Source organism: Silurus meridionalis, chromosome 26 (genome assembly GCF_014805685.1).
Source record: "Silurus meridionalis isolate SWU-2019-XX chromosome 26, ASM1480568v1, whole genome shotgun sequence".
Classification (NCBI taxonomy): domain Eukaryota; kingdom Metazoa; phylum Chordata; class Actinopteri; order Siluriformes; family Siluridae; genus Silurus; species Silurus meridionalis.
In genome coordinates this window covers 3,053,134-3,071,130 of record NC_060909.1, presented here as the reverse complement: position 1 = coordinate 3,071,130, position 17,997 = coordinate 3,053,134, and the positions used below count along the sequence as shown (strand labels likewise).

The 17,997-nt window shown below is 38.7% G+C and overlaps 1 protein-coding gene across 1 annotated transcript in view; it reads left to right on the top strand.

The window, feature by feature from the left end:
• Positions 1-6,070: 6,070 nt before the first annotated feature.
• Positions 6,071-17,997, top strand: part of lrrc4cb (leucine rich repeat containing 4C, genome duplicate b) — a 53,373-nt gene continuing 41,446 nt past the window's right edge. The window contains exon 1 of the mRNA XM_046839985.1: positions 6,071-6,555. The gene's annotated coding sequence lies outside the window, so the exon portion shown is untranslated. The remainder of the gene's footprint in view (positions 6,556-17,997) is intronic.

Here is a 17,997-nt window from a genome sequence, read left to right as displayed (position 1 = left end):
CGCTCTTGAGCAATCGGATGCTTATTTTGTCTCCAATTGTAACTGCTTGTCAAACAACCCTCTCGTTTCGGCAATCGCGCTCGGTTTTCACCGCGCTGCAAAATGAACACGAGGGTCGCTGAATCTTTTATTGAGGAGATCATGCAGGAGTGTGAGGGCTTAAAAAGCATTCATATCTTGTACTCTGCCTTGTCTAGTTAGAAGGGCTTTTTACCTCCTACTGGGGTCAAAACAGCTTTCTGGTGTGTTGGTGAATTAGAGCGATGTGTTTCTCCTTCAAGGAGGTTTGTGCTGCCTCAGAGCCACAGAAACTCCCAGAGAGTAGACAACAAGGCAAATGAAAAGCAACAGGGAATACTGTAGGATAGAGCCAAGAAATAAATATATAAATATATATATATATATATATATATATATATATATATATATATATATATATATATATATATATATATATAAATAAATGATTGAATGAATGAATGAATGAATGAATGAACGGATAAAGGAAAATGTGTGTGTTGCCTGTAAGATTAGAGCATGAATGTCTTTATTGTACATTAGCAAGCCATTTGACCAAATCATATTCTAAGTGCATAGTTAAGCTCTCCATGATAAGGCTGTCAAATACTGCTCATATCTGCAACGATAATTTTTTTTTTTCCTGTTTTGTCCTTTTTCTCTCTGACAATCGGCACTATAAGACTATTTTCTGCTGCCACTTTATTTGACCGAAAATTGAAAACAAATCTCACAGAGAAAAAACCCCAGGGAGCACTTAAGCACCCAGGGATGCAACTTATCAAATAGCAAAATATCAAATCCGAAAAACTCGAATGCTAACGGATAGTAGTATCATGCTGAGACGGGACGAAATGGAAGACGTGCCCGAATAGACTGAGCTGTTTGTGCCTTTCTCGTAATGAGGAGGCAACGAATTGCTCGTCTAAATGGAACCGTGGATTTCTTACGGCTCGCGGAATCGAGCCGTACGTATCTTGCGATGGCCACTTAGCGTAATAAAATAATGCACTCCTATTGTGTATTTTGAATTACCGCCTCATTTTCTCAAGATTTGCGACAGTAATGTTCCTCTCTCCCAGCCACACTTGATCAACTTCAGGGAAACGTTGGCTAACGTGCTGGTATACTATTCACAGTATGATTCAGTACCATTTAGTCATTATAATAGCCCATATACAATAGACAATAGTGTTGCCGTTTGCTGCATTATTTAGACATTACAATGGCAGAGGTGCTGTTATTTATCTTTAATGACCCTCAACGTTTTTGCATTCTTCCGGATTATTTTTACGATTTTTCCGAATTGTCATCCAAGAGGATTCTTCTTGGACGTGATCTCAATTCAGACAATTTACATCATTACTCATGGCGAATTTACAACGCTGCTCTAATAGTGGCTAGTGAAATTGTAGAGAGCACCATCCCTCCCTCCCAACCATCCCTCTCTCCCGCTATCCCTCCCTCCCAACGTCTCTCTCTCCCACCATTCCTCCCTCCCAACTCTCTCTCTCTCCCACCATCCCTCCCCAACCGTCCCTCTCTCCGCAATCTCTCCCTCCCAACCATCCCTGTCTCCTGCCATCCTTCCCTCCCAACTGTCTCTCTCTCCCGCCATCCCTCCCTCCTAACCATCCCTCTCTCCCGCCATCCCTCCCTCCCAACCGTCCCTCTCTTCTGCCATCCCTCCCTCCCAACCGTCCCTCTCTCCCGCCATCTCTCCATCCCAACCATCCCTGTCTCCTGCCATCGACCCCTCCCAACTGTCCCTCTCTCCCGCCATCCGTCCCTCTAAACCATCCCTCTCTCCCACCATCCCTCCCTTCCAACCATCCCTCTCTCCCAACATCCCTCCCTTTGCTGTCCAGACTGAGAGAAAGTAGAGGAGGACGCCTGTGTCTGGATTTAGGCATGATGGCAGGAGGGAAGACCTGACCGAGTCTCTGAGCTTTGAGGGGTCCAAAGAGGAGGAGGTCATCCATCAAGTATCTCAGAGTGCAGCCCAGGAGTCGCTCATACACACACCTTGGCTCATGATGGATGACTATATCACATGGCTTTTCTTATTATTTCGAAAGAGGCCAAAGGAGCGAGCAGTGAGCGAGTTCATACACTGAAGCGTTTCATTTCAAATCCTTGTTTTTGCTGTGAACCTAAACGTTTTTTAAAAGACTGTTTGTATAGTGGATGTAGGGATTGTATAGTGCTGATGTTTAAAGGGGTTATAACACACAGAGTTTGGGCAAATCTCATGTTAATCTCGAGTACCTATAGAGTAGTACTGCATCCGTCATATCGCTGAGGAGTCTTTAGTTAAAAAATGTCGAAAAGAAAGATACGGGTTTACGCTTCACTATGGAAACAGCTGAGCTCCTGGAGTTGTCCTATGGGCGGAGCTAAAGAGTTATACGCAGGCACAGCTTTAGCATAGCAAATAAAAAAGAAGCAAAAACTCTTGAATGAACGAAAAAGTCGTAAAGGAACTACAGCTAACAATCAGACCCAGCCGTACATATTCGATCCTGAAAATTATTTAAGCGAGTCCTGCAAACAAATGAAGCATAGTGATGGGCGTTCTCTTGCTCTCGCTCTGGTTGATGTGTTCATGCAATCTTCCCGGGAGAAGCGTCCAAGCGAGGAATTCCACCCATCATGAAGGGCCATACTCATAAAAATAACTTTGAGAAACTTATAAGAACCTGGAGGGGGGTGTTTTCGGCACAGAAATACTCCATCATACGTCCAAATGGTTCTTTGAAACTTGAGAATCCGAACATTTATTAGAGTAAAAAACTCAGAAAGCATGAAATAACATTCTATTCATTTTATTCATTCATTTCAACCAATAGTTGAATATGTGATTATCACAAACCACAATATAGAGATATGATTGATACAAAAAAAGCTACATTTGAGAGTTACAGTTAAAACAGTACTGATATTGATTTGATTCTGTAGAATAAAGCAATGGAATGCGTATTATTAGAAAATTGCCTTTATTTTCATTTTCCATTTTTTTACAGGAATTTTACTTTTGTTGTTTTGTAGGTTGTGAAAGCCCAGGTCTGTTGCTGTAACCCGTAAGTTGGAGTCATTTTACAGATCTTCATACTTTCATGTATTTTTATTTTCTTTTGCCTTTATTAGTTACATTTATTTAATTTTCTGTAAGTCTACATCAATGTTTTTGTTCTGTTCTGAAATCCAGTATATAAACAAAAGTACTGTTTTTTCCAGCCAGAGGTGATTCTTCTCCTATGATGAAGGTGGTTCTTCTTCAACAAAAATTGCTGGTTTTGCACATTTTTTTCCTGCTAGAACTCCATGCTGTGTCAGTATTTATTTTTATGCAGACATTCCATCTGCTGCGCTTTTCCGAACCGCACTCGTCGGTGCTACAGTGTCACGTGTTTATTATGGCGTCCCTTTTTGTTTGCACTACATTTTACACGTATGCACTTTACGTTGTTAGTTGTTCATTTTGAGGTTTGTGTAGTTCCTTGTTCCTTTCTGTTCATTGATGTTGTCTGATGTCACACCTTGGTGCTTCGTCAACGTTGTTTTAACTGTGTACTGCAGTGTATGTGGTTGAAATGATAATAAATGCTGACTTGACGTCTTTAAACTGTTACCCCACACCTGCAGAAACACAATTCTCTAGGATGTTATTGCATGTGGTAGCATTCAATTTTTCCATCTTTTGAACTAGGAGACCCAAAACTGCCCCCCTGTGCACAAATTACATAATGTAATCTACACATTATATGCAATATATTCACAAAAGTATTGACACCTGAATTTTCCAGTCGTATGTGGTTCTTCTCCAAACTGTTGCCACAAATTTGAAATCATGCAATTTTATGAACTTTCCTAACGTCATAACATTTTCTTAGAACTAGGGGATCTAATCATGTTCCATCATGACAATGCTCCTGTGCACAAATCCAGCTTCATGAAGATCTGCTTTGCATGGTTTGGAGTGGATGATTCCCTGCTATGGAGCTTAAACCCTATTGAACAACGAAAATGAACTCTGACTGCATCCCAGGTCTCCTCACACCATAACCCTACATCAGTATCCGATTTTTACCCAAACCCTTGTGGCTGAATGAGAGCAAATCTTCACAAGAACACTCCAAACATCTTGGAACATCTTCCTTAAAGAGTGGAGGTTATTATAAGGGCACATGGGATATTCAAAAAGCACATATGAATAGTTGTGTCCATATAGCGTATTTTTGTACTTCTAAAGATATCAGTCTGTACCAATAAATGCAAAATTTTCACAATTTGTCACTTGCAGAATTTCCCACACTGCTTATGTGAGCTTTTCCTTCTACGCAGTCCTTATTTCTCTCCAAACATGCCAACGGTGTGCATAGCCAAAACACAATTTCATTTCCAGTTCCAGGAAGGCTCTGGCAAAGTTTTCGTGAAAATCCACCAAAAAGCTTGTTTTTATAGACATGGTGACTAACAGTGAAATGAATCAACTCGACTGGGGTCTATCGAGAGGCTTTTCCTGCCCAGACAACATATTTACACTGCATGTGAATACAGCGAAATGGAGTGTTGCATTTGGTCCAAGCTGCCATGGCAGAACCAACCCTGTATCTTTTTTTTTTTTTGCCTAATGACCCAATACATTTTACAGTTCTGCTGTTAAATTGATTTAGAGCTGGCTCAGGTTCTTATATCACATTTGTATATTGTATTTGCACTCAAAATGTCCAAATGTTATTTTAATATCTGGATCTCATTCTGCACAATTATTTATAAAACCAAATGGTCAAAAATGGATGCTTATTGACTGCAAGGTTTTGTACAAAAAAAACCCACAAGCTACTTTTAAATAGTAAAAGTTGAAATTGTTTTTATAGAATTGACCTTTCAGTCTAGTTTCCAGGAGAAAATCACTGTCACTCAACATTCATGATTTGAACAGTGATGACTTATATATTATAATGACTTATAAGTATATTAATGTATTTATTTGCAGCTTGGAAGATGGTGTTCTTCTAATCAACCGACTGTATAAACCTAATCTGAATATTTATACAGATGCATGTAGGTGGAATACTCACATCTGGCTCACAGAACAGCTGTATCATATTCATTATTCATATATAGTTCATATGCATCCTGAATCTTCCAACGTACAGCAACATAAACACAGTAAAAAGGACAGTGTCATGGTTTCAAGGTCTTTCAGCTCAAAAGTCTTCAGGAGTTCAAGGGATTTTGTGCATGTAGAACCTTAAATTCTACATAGACAATAAATATAGTCAAATCTATCTATCTATCTATCTATCTATCTATCTATCTATCTATCTATCTATCTATCTATCTATCTGTCTGTCTGTCTGTCTGTCTGTCTGTCTGTCTGTCTGTCTGTCTGTCTGTCAATCTGTTGGTCGGTCGGTCAGTCTAACTTGCTGTTCATGCACACAGCTCCCGATGTATGCAGGACGATGTCTTTTGCACACTGACTTATGAAGGTCGGTGCTCCTTGTGACTGTGTGTGCAGCCTTGCGCTGCATGTTGGAGTGTTACAAAACTCTCAAACCACGTCATATGTATTTAAGATGCACAGAATATGTAACGAGCAACCTTTAAAACATACAGTAAATGCGTCTCATTCTGAAGCAGTTTGTAGCTGAAGCTCAGTAAACCCCTGCTAAAATTTCTCTTTATTTCAGGTGATAAGCAGAAGCGCTGGAGTGTGACACCTGCAGCCAGCCAACCAGGTCGGGATATATGCTTGTGCCTGGAGTGATCACATACTTCTTCATATATGTTCTGGAGTCCTGGTTGAAAAGCAGAAAGTGTTGAATGGCTTTAAGAGATATGAGCTGTGGAGCTGATTTGTAGTCGAGACTCTGCTCCAGTCCCTGCATGTGAGCCTGAGAGTGGGATGTAGAGATGGATTGAGAGAGGGAGGGAGGGAGGAGAGAGAGAGAGAGAGAGAGAGAGAGAGAGAGAGAGAGAGAGAAAGGGAGGGAAAGAAAGCTTAGGAGGGGATGAGGCATAAGATGTGGGGCACAACAGAATCCAGTGCAGGAGTGTTGTTTTATCAAAGATACAGTACACTGACAGTGATGACATGCTTTAATAGTGTGTTCCTCAGGTGCTTCAGCCCAAACAAGAGGACTATGCCACGCTTTACGTGGCAAATCAAAACTGGGGACTACAGCCTTCTCTTTATTTGACTTCTTTTCCTCTTCGTTTTCTCCCTGTTTTTCTCCTTAGGTCCAAACAGGGAATATGTGAGGACAAGTGTGAGTCTCAGTGACAAGAGTTCTTGTTATCTCCAGTTGTAAAGCTGAGTCACTAGAGGACCGCATTTCTGGAGAAACATTGTTTGATTCCAGCAGACATCTGGTATGCCGTCGTTGCCTGGGGATACGACTGATAAAAGGCAGAACGTCGCGAATGAAAGTTTCATGGGCTACTGTACCTGGATTGTTGAGAGAGAGAGAGAGGAAGGAATGGAAAACAACGTGAGGGAATCGTCGGGAGAATGAGGCATGCCCTGAAGTAAGGATTTTAATCATTTATAGCATATTATATTACAATAGATTCCTTTGGATTCATTATTGACCTGCGTATAAAAGCAGTGGGGCTTTTTTGGAGGGGGGAGGGAGAGGGGGGGCGCTCCAATGTTTTTAATGTATTTTTTGTAGAACTCTGTTGATTGATGAGGGAAAGTCCATGCTGGTGGGATGAAAGTGCAATCTGCGGTTTGCTAAATCAAAATGGATCTTTTGTTATTTTAGAGAAAGCAAAGATACGACAGTGGAGACAGAATTGCAAATCATAATCCAGAAAGTAGAACCAGCTTCTTTTTAGAAGAAAAAAAAAAACCTTTGCTTAGTGATGATTGAGCGTCATCAGATGTTTAATGGCGTCACAGATTTATGTTTAGCAGAGGTGTAAAGACCCAAAAATCATGCTTGAGTAAAAGTATAGATGCCTTATTGCAAAACTCCATTATAATGAACTGATTCCAATAACTGATTGAATACAAAAACTGTTGATTTGTGTGGTTTTATTTCCTAAAAAACAAATCAAATGATATACCTGCATTAACTAAGATGTCACAAAATAGACAAATATTTATTGTTTAATAGACAAATAAAATAAAAGTAAATAATTTTTTCATAGATTTGATGCAGCTCTCAGTCTCAGAGAGAGGCCAATATTTGAATTCAACTTCAACAAAAGCTGCTTCTCAAAGATTTGGAATTGATTCCAACTCTTTTTGGACTGAAAATGAGGCCAGCAGGGATAAAAAGTCTCTCACAGGCAGCAGATGTGGGTAGAAGAGTGTTGATCCTTAATGACGTCTTCATCAGAGGTGCAAAATGTAATTAGTAACGCTCATCGTCAATCAAAATGTAGTGCAGTAAAAAGTACATCTGTTGAATTATAAACGTAGTCGAGTAGAGAGTAATATTTGCTTTTAGCTTTGATACTCAGTAAAATGAAAAAGTAGCCAAAAAAGTACAGCAACGAAGTAAATTTACTTAAAAACTTTCCATCAATTATGTTAAGTGTAAATCGCCATTAAACACTCTCTCCTGCTACAAACTCCCACTAAACCACACCCCCATTTTCTACACACTTCTTACTGTGTGATTATTGGTGCATGGTTAGAAGCCACCTAGAACAAATCTCATGCCTATCCAGGGGCAATTTAATTTGAGTTTCACATGGCTAAGCTTCGTGACCTTGTATCAGAGTCTGGGTGGTCTGGTATGCTTTCTCAATAAACATGACCAGGTCCAACATAGCAGAATCCCACTTTGTACTCAGTATTTCCAGGATAGACAGCAAGAACCTATCCAGGATAAAGCAGTCACTTAAAATGATTGAATCAATCAATCAATCAATCAATGACCCACCCTTTTTTTATACAAAGGGGCCATTTCCTTGATTTGACGAACCTCCAGCCACTTTTCCAGCCACTGGTTACACAGCAAGCATTTTTTCACCAATGACTCTACACTTTTACCTTTCTTTCAGCCTTGCAATGGTATCTTCTTTAAAAAAAAGCTTTACATCATTTTTATGAAACTGCTAGAAACCAAAGGCTGCAAGTGTATAAACATGGAAGCGCACCAGACAATCTAACAGCTTTTTGAAACTTGTCACGTTGTCAAACTGAGATATCAGTCTGGTTACCTTCAGATTACGGCGGTGATGACGTCTGGTTCCTGTACCACCAACGCATATGTTTACTGAAATTCAATTAGATCATCGTTTAGACCGGGGGTCTCCAATCTTTTCCAGAAAGGGCCAGTGTGGGTGCAGGTTTTTATTCCAACCAAGCAAGTCCACACCAAATTCTACCTGTTCAAATCTAATGATCTTCATTTTCAATGACTATCAGGTGTGACCATTGATTGGTTGGAATGAAAACTTGCACGCACACTGGCCCTTTCGGGAAAAGATCGGAGACCCCTGGTTTAGACCATTTTCAGAGAGGATTTTCTGGATGTGAACCAAAGTAATGCTTGAATGCACTTTGATAAGCAGCCTGGGTTACTATACTTTTGCTTATAACTGCTTATAAGCAAAAGTATGAAGTGGCATAAAGTGTTTGAGTAAATGTAGCAATTTTCTGGCTACTTTCTACTTTTATTGAGTATCAAATATATAAGTAACTTTTACTCTCTACTCAACTACATTTATAATTCCATATGTTTATTTTTTACTCCACTGTATTTTAATTGACATTTACTATTAGCAATTACATTTAGCTTATTTACTGGCTATACAAGGAGATATTTACTTTCATTTTATTTGTCCATTAAATACTGAAGGTTCTTCTACAAAATGCCATGATATTGTCATTTAATTAACTTAAGATCCCTTTTTAAAAGGTTGCTTTACTAATTCGCTTCTTTTTTGACTGACGTATTTGATCTTTGTTTCATTCTGGCGTGTTGACGAGGTTGTCGTGTTGATGTTGTACAATTTGATTTGTATTGTAGGAAATAAAACCTCACAAATCAACTGTTCTTGGCTCTTCACTAACGTGTGTATTGGTGTTGAGGACTTGTGCATCTTTGAGCCTACGTTCAATACGAGTCAAATACTCAAGTACTGCTCAAATCAGATACTTGTCATTGGTATCGGTGACTTTGAACTTGTAGTAGAGTAAGTTTAGCATTAAGGTATTTATACGTTTTCTTTTTCTTTTCGTATGATTTCCTCTTCACACCTCTGTTTTAACTTGCTTATACATATTATTAGTATTAGACCCAAAAAAAGCAAACACCAACATAAGTACAAGCAACGTTTATGATAGTATATTCAAAATGTAATTATCCAACCAGAACTTCTAACCAGTTGCAATGATCATAGCTTTATGGCCAGAAAGTTGCAACCAAAGGTAGCCTGGAGAGCTGCCGGTTCATTTCTTGCTTCCCAGCTCCAGGGCCTGGACTTTGATGCTGAGCCCTAGTGGCTGTCTGTCTTGAGCTTTTTGTTTTCCTTCCTGTATCTGTGTCTGTGTTTCCTTTGGGTTTCTCCAACTCCTTGTCCCAGAAGCATGGTGTTAGTGTAATTGGCTGTTCTAAATTGCCCTGCAGATGTAAATCAGTGTGTGTATGTGTAAGAGAGATATGGTGCAATGTTCTGTATTCCAGTCAAACGTGTGTTCATAGTTTGTGCATTTTGTTCACATGAATCTAACCCATGTTAAATGATTATTGTGAACGAATGAACGAACGAATGAACGAAATAAAACTCAGCTAGGGTAACCCCCTGTTGGTGCAACCAGCCCCAACAAGCCTTTTTATCTACACTACACAGGCATTTGTTTTAAATATACTTTTCTCTGATGATGTCTAAAACGGTGTTAAGTGGCAAGCGAAAAGAAATGCACACTCATGTTTATGCAAATGCATGCACATTTATTTGCATGTAAATGCTAATTAGTCCATGTGACTCAGGAAAGCGGATTTTAGCGTCTCCTGCTCCTGTTTGCTATCTTTAATTTTCATCTGATTGATATTAAGGGATATAGGCATTAGCAGAAGATACAGATCATCATGCAGATGCTTGAAATAACTGCTAATTGCAAACTGATGAAATAGTTCTTCTGGTTGACATAATGAGGTCTGTCTAAGCACCCAAAAATCCAATCTTCAGGGGCATTCACCTTCATCAGAATGACTCAATACAGAATGAATGCTATAATCAAGCTAATCAACTCATCAGCTTCTAAGCTGGTTGGTAATTAGAGTGTCCACTAACAGCACTAGCACTTGATCTAAAATGAGGAGGATCAGGAAAAAAAAACCTGTGAAGAGCTGGGAGCTAAGCCATTTTTTTGTTTGTTTTGTTTAGTTTTTGAGATTTAATAAGAAAATGCTGAATTATGGGAAATGCATTAAGTGCAATTCAGTTGATGATAAGTGCTGTGAAGCACTTTTATTTTCTCGTCTGAGCAAGACCAAAACCTCACCCAGCATAACTCTTCAGGTCTAGATTCACCATACATAAAGCTTTTTACCCCATACTTCTAAACAAAGCCTATTATTCACAGTGTTCTAACATGGGAACTGGTTTCACTTTTCATTTTCAAGACACAGTGTATCGCTCTTTGATAAAAAATGAAGCGAGGGTTGAAAAAAGGAATACATGATCTCAGGGGACCAAGAGGTGCACCAAGCGAGGGTACACATTGACTTTCATGGGTTGCTCTTGATTTCATTTGGCCTCTATCTTGGCATCCCTCATGCTACATGGGAAAGGTCAGAGGCCTGGGCTGATGTAATGAAAGCTGACAGATAAGACCGGCCAAAAAGAGATCTCAAAGGAGATCTGAGGGAGGAAGCCAGTGGATGCGTCAGTTATGATTGAAACCTGTCTACACGTTGTCCGTTTCAGAACAAAACCAACAGCGGGATGTAGTTTTCTCCTCTGCGGCCTAGTTCTCATCATTTGTCTTTGGCTCAATGTTCTCAAAGTTGCTAGAGTTTTTTCTCAGTTGCTTCGAGCATTTCTTGCTTCTCAAAAAGAATTAGTACAAACAGCACAGCACAATGGATTACTTTCAAAAGCCTGTACTTTTCTCAAAATCTGTAGTTCATCTCTCAAAAGTAAGTATTGGTGCCAAAGAACATCATCGGAAGTCCTTTTGTCATTGTTCACAAGCAAGATTGTTAAAATGTTTAGTCATGTTGGCAGTATGATGGCGCACGGTTTTAGAATTTCCTGATGTAAACTACGTTTTTTTGTTACAATGAAATGAATACAATTGAAAATCCATTGACTGAATTTCTTCCTCACGGCATCTACAAATCTCAACAGCACGAATGTACACATTACTGTATGTGGGATGTTAATTGCTAGAGACCGAACAGGATTCACACTTTTACTGTACTGTACTAATGATCGTTAGTTTCCTGGTTGTTCATCCATTTTTTTAAATTGTAATTCTGTGTTTTGCTCCGTCGCCAATCGAATCTTGGACGGAGAGTAAGTTTTGTCTTAATTTAGAGAACTGTTGCCGTACACTCACCTCAATTACTGACATTTAGAAATGAAATTAAAATCAAAATTCGTTAAAACTATTCCGGTAAACACGAGATAAACAACTGATAATGTAAGAAAGAGCAGACACTTGTACGCAATTAATTAAATGAATGTACTTAAGCATTCGCAATTAGTTTAAAGCAACAAGAAATGCTTTTATGATGGGCACCAGAGACTCCATGATGTGGAGGTTGAACAAGTAGTTTAGAGAATCTCATTTCTGGTCGGAGAAATGCTCCAAAGCAACTGAGAAAATCTGTAATCCATATCACAGGTTATCAAGGTTACATTCTGCAATAGAATAGAATATATTCATTTAGCGTTTCCAATGTAACTACAGTGTCTGGGGGTTAGGGGTTAGGATCTTTTCTCAAGGAAGGGCAGAACGGTGGCACTGGAATGACAACTTCTGCCAGTCCCACGTTTTAAATTTCATATGGCAGATGTCCTTATCTATTGTTTTGATGTTTTTTAAATAAATACATTCTAATACTAATTTATTAGATCCTAGACTAAAAATACCATCTACAACTCCAATTCCAAAAATGTTGGGAATGTAAATGAAAACAAAATGAAATTATTTGCAAATAAAAAAAAATTCATATTCTATTTACAATAAAACAAATAAAAATCTAATGTTTTAATTAAAAAAATACTCACCACTGAGAAGCTATAGGGTTAAGGGCCTTGCTCAGGGGCCCAAGAATGGCAACTTGGTCTGGCTAGGATTTGAACTCCCGACCTTCAGCTCCAAAATCCAATGGTAAATAAGACAATGACATGGTTTTGAAATCATCGGTAGAATCTTGTTCTCTTGTTCTATTTTAGTCATTAGCTCTCGAATACTCTATTAATTATAACTTTTACAAGCTTCTTTGAAAAACTCAGATTGAATCCTTCACCCTTGACAATTCACAGTCTTTCATTTTACATTTACATTTATGGCATTTGGCAAATACACTTCTCCAGAATGACTTACAAATTAGCAGTGAAACCAGTGACAGCTTGTGGAAAACTTCTTGAAGGTAATATATTTTCTCCCTTAATATGAATTATAGATGAATTTTTAACCAATGAGCTACAATTTCTCTAAAATACACTAATACATGTTTGTATATACATTTAGATGATTGGAATTTGGCAGACGCTTTTATCCAGAGCAACTTAACCAACCAGGCATAACATTATGACCACCTGCCTTATATTGTGTTGATCCCCCTTTTGCTGCCAAAACAGTTCTAAACCGCCAATCATCAACAGCATGAACTTCTTTAGCAGTTTGAGCTACAGGAGCTCGTCTGTTGGATCGGAACACACGGACCAGCCTTCTCTCCTCACGTGCATCGATGAACCTCGACCGCCCACGACCCTGTCGCCGGTTCACCACTGTTCCTTTCTTGGTGCACTTTTGATAAACCACTGCAGACCAGGAACATCCCACAAGAGCTGTAGTTTTGGAAATGCTCTGACCCAGACGTCTAGACGTCACAATTTGCTCCTTGTTTAACTCAAACCTAAATCCTTTCGCTCACCCATTTTTCCTTCTAGCACATCAAATTTAAGGGCAAAATGTTCATTTGCTGCCTAATAAATAAATCCACCCACTAACAGGTGCCATGATGAAGAGATGATCAGTGTTCTTCACTTCACCACTCATAATATCTTTATGCTACACTGAACAAAATTATAAACGCAACATATTATTATTATTTGTTTTTAACCCCCATTTTTCCTGAGCTGAACTTAACGATCTAAGACTTTTTCCATGTACACAAAAGGCCTTTTTTTAAATATTGTTCACAAATCTGTCTAAATCTGTGTTAGTGAGAACTTCTAACTTTACCGAGAAAATCCATCCACCTCGCAGGTGTGTCAGATCAAGATGCTGATTAGACAGCGTGATTATCGCACAGGTGTGCTTTAGGCTGGCCACAATATAAGACCACTCTAAGATGTGCAGTTTTATCACACAGCACGATTGAACAGATATCGCAAGTTTTGAAGCGATTCTGACGTCTAACATCTTCCCATAATCGTCATAATATCGGCTTTTTATATAAATAAGATGAGACATGAATGCAGATGAATTTGTGAACCTAAAGTGCAAATGTTCAGGTGCTTGAGTGGAATGGGAACTAGAACAAAATGATAGAGGTATTCTTAATGTTCCAGGTGAGTGATAAAGGAAACGTTACTTAGGATATAACAACTTTTTTTTCCCAAACTGCAGCTGAAAAAAGTGTCCATGTGCTGCTCAGGGCTACATACTGTAAACTGAAAAAAACTAATGATGCAGTCCACAAATATCCAATCAATAGGGACAGAGAAAGAGGCAACTGCTTGTTATCAGCCATGTTGCCTGTTGGTACTCGGTTTCTTGTTAAACAAGCATTCAGAACCTTCTACTCGAGCTTCGGATGGAGCACTGCAACTTCAGCTTTTAAAGAACTGGTCTATTTTAAGTAGCTAATTATAATTACAGTGTAAAGAGAACCTGAATATTATACCTAAGTAAAAGTATTGATACTTCACTGCAAAACCTATATCATTACAAGACAAAGTCACCAATTCAAATATGACTTGAGTTAAACTATCAGTATTTGAGTATTTGACTCGTATTGAACGTAGACTCAAAAATGCACGTCTTCAACACCATTTAGTGAAAAGTCAAAAATTGTGGGTTTTTTCCTAAAATACAACTCAAAGTGTACACATGAACACTGCATTAACCATCAACACAACAGTTTTACAAAACGCAAGCCTCGTGATGATTATAGACTTTAAAGAAGTAGATGCCGAACTCACAAACATCCCGAACCATCTAGAGACGTACCAGTGCCAATTGGATCCCACTTCATGTGTGGTTTTGACATTGGACCTCCTGGAGTGTTTAAAGGCTCTGGCATAGAGAAGCTGATGCTGGATCTGTGATGATCACAACTGCTGAGCTTATAAAACTAGGAGCTACTAACCATATAGACTGTATAAGACTGTAGAAAGAACATTACTTATAATCTTATACTCCAGTGCTCATGTTAGTTCTCACTCTCCAGTGTTCTGTATTGTTGAAAGATTTATGATCAAACTCTTGATGTCACCCAAATGAGGATGGGTTCCCCTTTTGAGTCTGGTTCCTCTCAAGGTTTCTTCCTCATTACATCTAAGGGAGTTTTTTCTTGCCACAGTCGCCACAGGCTGCTCATCAGGGATAAATACACACCATTCACCTTAACTGTTGATTTCTGTAAAGCTGCTTTTAGACAATGTCTGTTGTGAAAAGCGCTTGACAAATAAATTTAATGTAAATGATTTTGGATAAATTAAAAGCAAATATTCCGAGCTGACTGTGATGTGATGCAGCTCTCAGTTTTAAAGAAGGCCAATATTTTTATTTAACTTTAACAGAAAAAATGTTTCTCAAAGTTTTTTGGAATTTAATCGAACTCTTTTTGGATTGAAAAAAAGGCCAGCAAAAAAAAAGAAAAAAGAAAAAAGTCACTCAAAGGCAGCAGATGTGTAGGGGAGTGCTTGGGCTTAATATCTTCAGCAAAGGTGCAAAGTGTAATTGGTAGCGATCCTTGTTAATTAAAATATAGTGGAGTAAAAGAACATCTATTAAATCATAAATGTAGTTGAGTTAAGAGTAAAAGTTGCTTCTTGGTTTAATACTCAGTATCAAAAATTAAATGATAATTGAAGTATATTTACTCAAATAGTTTAGCCCACTGTATATAACAGAATCAGTGATTAGATCTCACATTAAATATTCAGAATAATAAATAATAATTACGCAGAAATTCTCATACAAAACAGAAGGTAATCATAAGAAACATCACACGACTGCATCATCGTTTATGCAGCACATGACACGAATATGCAAAACTGTAAAGACATCGAGTTCAGCAAATTGAGCAAGTTTCAGAGGAAGGGCCTCGAGGGTCCACAGTATTTCCCATCTTTGATACTACGAGGAGACATGTTTACAGGAATTTGCTTTCTATTTAATATTCCATACTGCCTTTGCTTCGACTGCTCTTTCGCCGTTTATTCGGCCTGCTAAATATTTGCATTACTGCAACAGATCCACAAGACACCGTATTCACCCCCCCCCCCCTCCCCACCCCAGCAGCAACCCCTTTCTCCAAAACATCAAAGATTTTTTTTTTCTAAACTTCCTGAAGTTGATATGTATGTGTTCTCACTTACTATGAATTATAGATGAATTGTTTGGCTCTTCTGACTGTACGCCTCAGTGCTAATCTGCTGCATCCAGGCACTGTTTTAATGTGTTTCAGGGTTCGCTTTCTTCACCTCCTGCACTCTTACATGGGGGAAATGAGTGCTAGGAAGTGCTGAGATGTTTATATATGGGTTGAGCTAAACTCGGCTTTAACCATGTCATCCATCCATCCATTCATCCATTCATCCATCCATCCATCCATCCATCCATCCATCCATCCATCCATCTATCTATCTATCTATCTATCTATCTATCTATCTATCTATCTATCTATCTATCTATCTATCTATCTATCTATCTATCTATCTATCCCATTTGCTCCTACAATACCCTCCACTTTTCTGGAAAGATGTTCTACTAGATTATGTGGATGTTTGTGCTCATTCATCCACAAGGTTCTTGTGTTGGAGGCCAAAGAAGTCCAAAATAATTTGCAGTCTGTGTAAAGCAGATGTTCATGGAGCTGGATTTGTGCACAGGGGCATTGCCATGCTGGAACCAGTTTTGGGTCTCTTAGTTTAAGTGAAGAACAATATCTGGCTGGGAAAGTCGTGTCCCAATACTTTTTTTTGTAAAGTGTATATTTCACATATACACAATTTTTTTCATTAGTGATATCATCATCAGTTAAAAAATTAAAATCAGTCTTAGGATGTGGTATATTCGAGGTATAGTGTAGTTGGTGTAGGATTTAATAAATGTTGAATGATTTACATATCATTTGCATACTGTTTTCATCACACTACGGTTTTATTCTGAATAAAAGGTGGTATTCCCTCGTTGACAACAATAACTGTGATTCTATATTTGATCAAATCTACTGCTGGAGCACATGTACATAATACTTTAACAATCATTAAATCAATCACACATGAAGCAGGACCAAAAAGAGGGCTTTCCCTTGTAAATTTGCTCAGTTCTTGTCTGAGAATGTAATTAATTCGAAGCATTTCCACTTCAGATGGAAATAACTTCAGACAGGCATTTAGCATGACACAGACTCCTTTTCCGGAAAGACATACGCATAAGACTGACAATCTCCAGCTAAAGCTCTTTCATTTCCTCCTTAAGTTATGATCCTTCATCAGTTTAGGTTCGTCTTTAGTTTTACTGATGGATGTACAGAGGGACAAGGAGGTCCAGGTTCAAAGCATTGGTTTTTTTTTTTTTACCTGTTAGGTGCACCCCCACACCACAATTGTACCACACTAAACGTTTTTTTATTTATTTCATATACAAATACGTGAAATCAGTTCTGGAGCAATCCAGAAAAGTAATGTATTGAAAGCCACATCTCTCATGAGTTTATATTTCAAATGTGATATTTGAAATATCTGTTTATTGAGATCATGGTAAATGTGATTTCTGCAAACATTTTTCTAAGACTATGTCTGGTTCTTTTTTCTGCCTCTTTTGAAATGAATAAGCTCAGTGAATTCCAGCGTGGTACTGTGACAGGATGCCACCTGTGCAATAAGTCCAGCAACAACAACAACTCAGCCACCAAGTGTTAGGCCACGTAGAATCACAGAGCGGGTCAGCGGATGCACAGAAGTCGCCAAATTTTCTGCAGTGTCAGAGCTACAGACCTCCAAACATGTGGCCTTCAGATTAGCTCAAGAACAGTGCATAGAGATCTTCATGAAATGGGTTTCCATGGTCGAGCACCTGCATTCAAGCCTCACATCACCAAGTCTAGCCCTAGTCACGTCCCACCTTATGAAGATTGTAGACCTTTAAAGAAGTAGATGCCGACCCCGCAAACATCCCGAACCATCTAGAGACCTACCAGCGCCAATTGGATCTCACTTCATGTGGAGTTTTGACAATGGACCTTCTTGAGTGTTTGAAGACTCTGGCATGGAGAAGCTGGTGTTGATTCATCAGGGATAAATACACATCATTCACCTTCACTGTTAAATTCTGTAAAGCTGCTTTGAAACAATGTCTGTTGTGCGCAATAGAAATAAACTTAACTTGACTTGACAAGTGCGATGCAAAGCATCAGATGCAGTGTTGTAAAGCCACTACTGGGCTCTTGAGCAAGGCCCTCAGCCCTTTGTGCTCCTGGGGTGCTGTATCATCTTTACCTTAGATCTAGTAATCTGCTGGTCCGAATTACACACAGAGATAAAGTAGTGCCATATCATTTTTAATAAAGGTGTACACTTTTAATAAATAGTTATTATAGA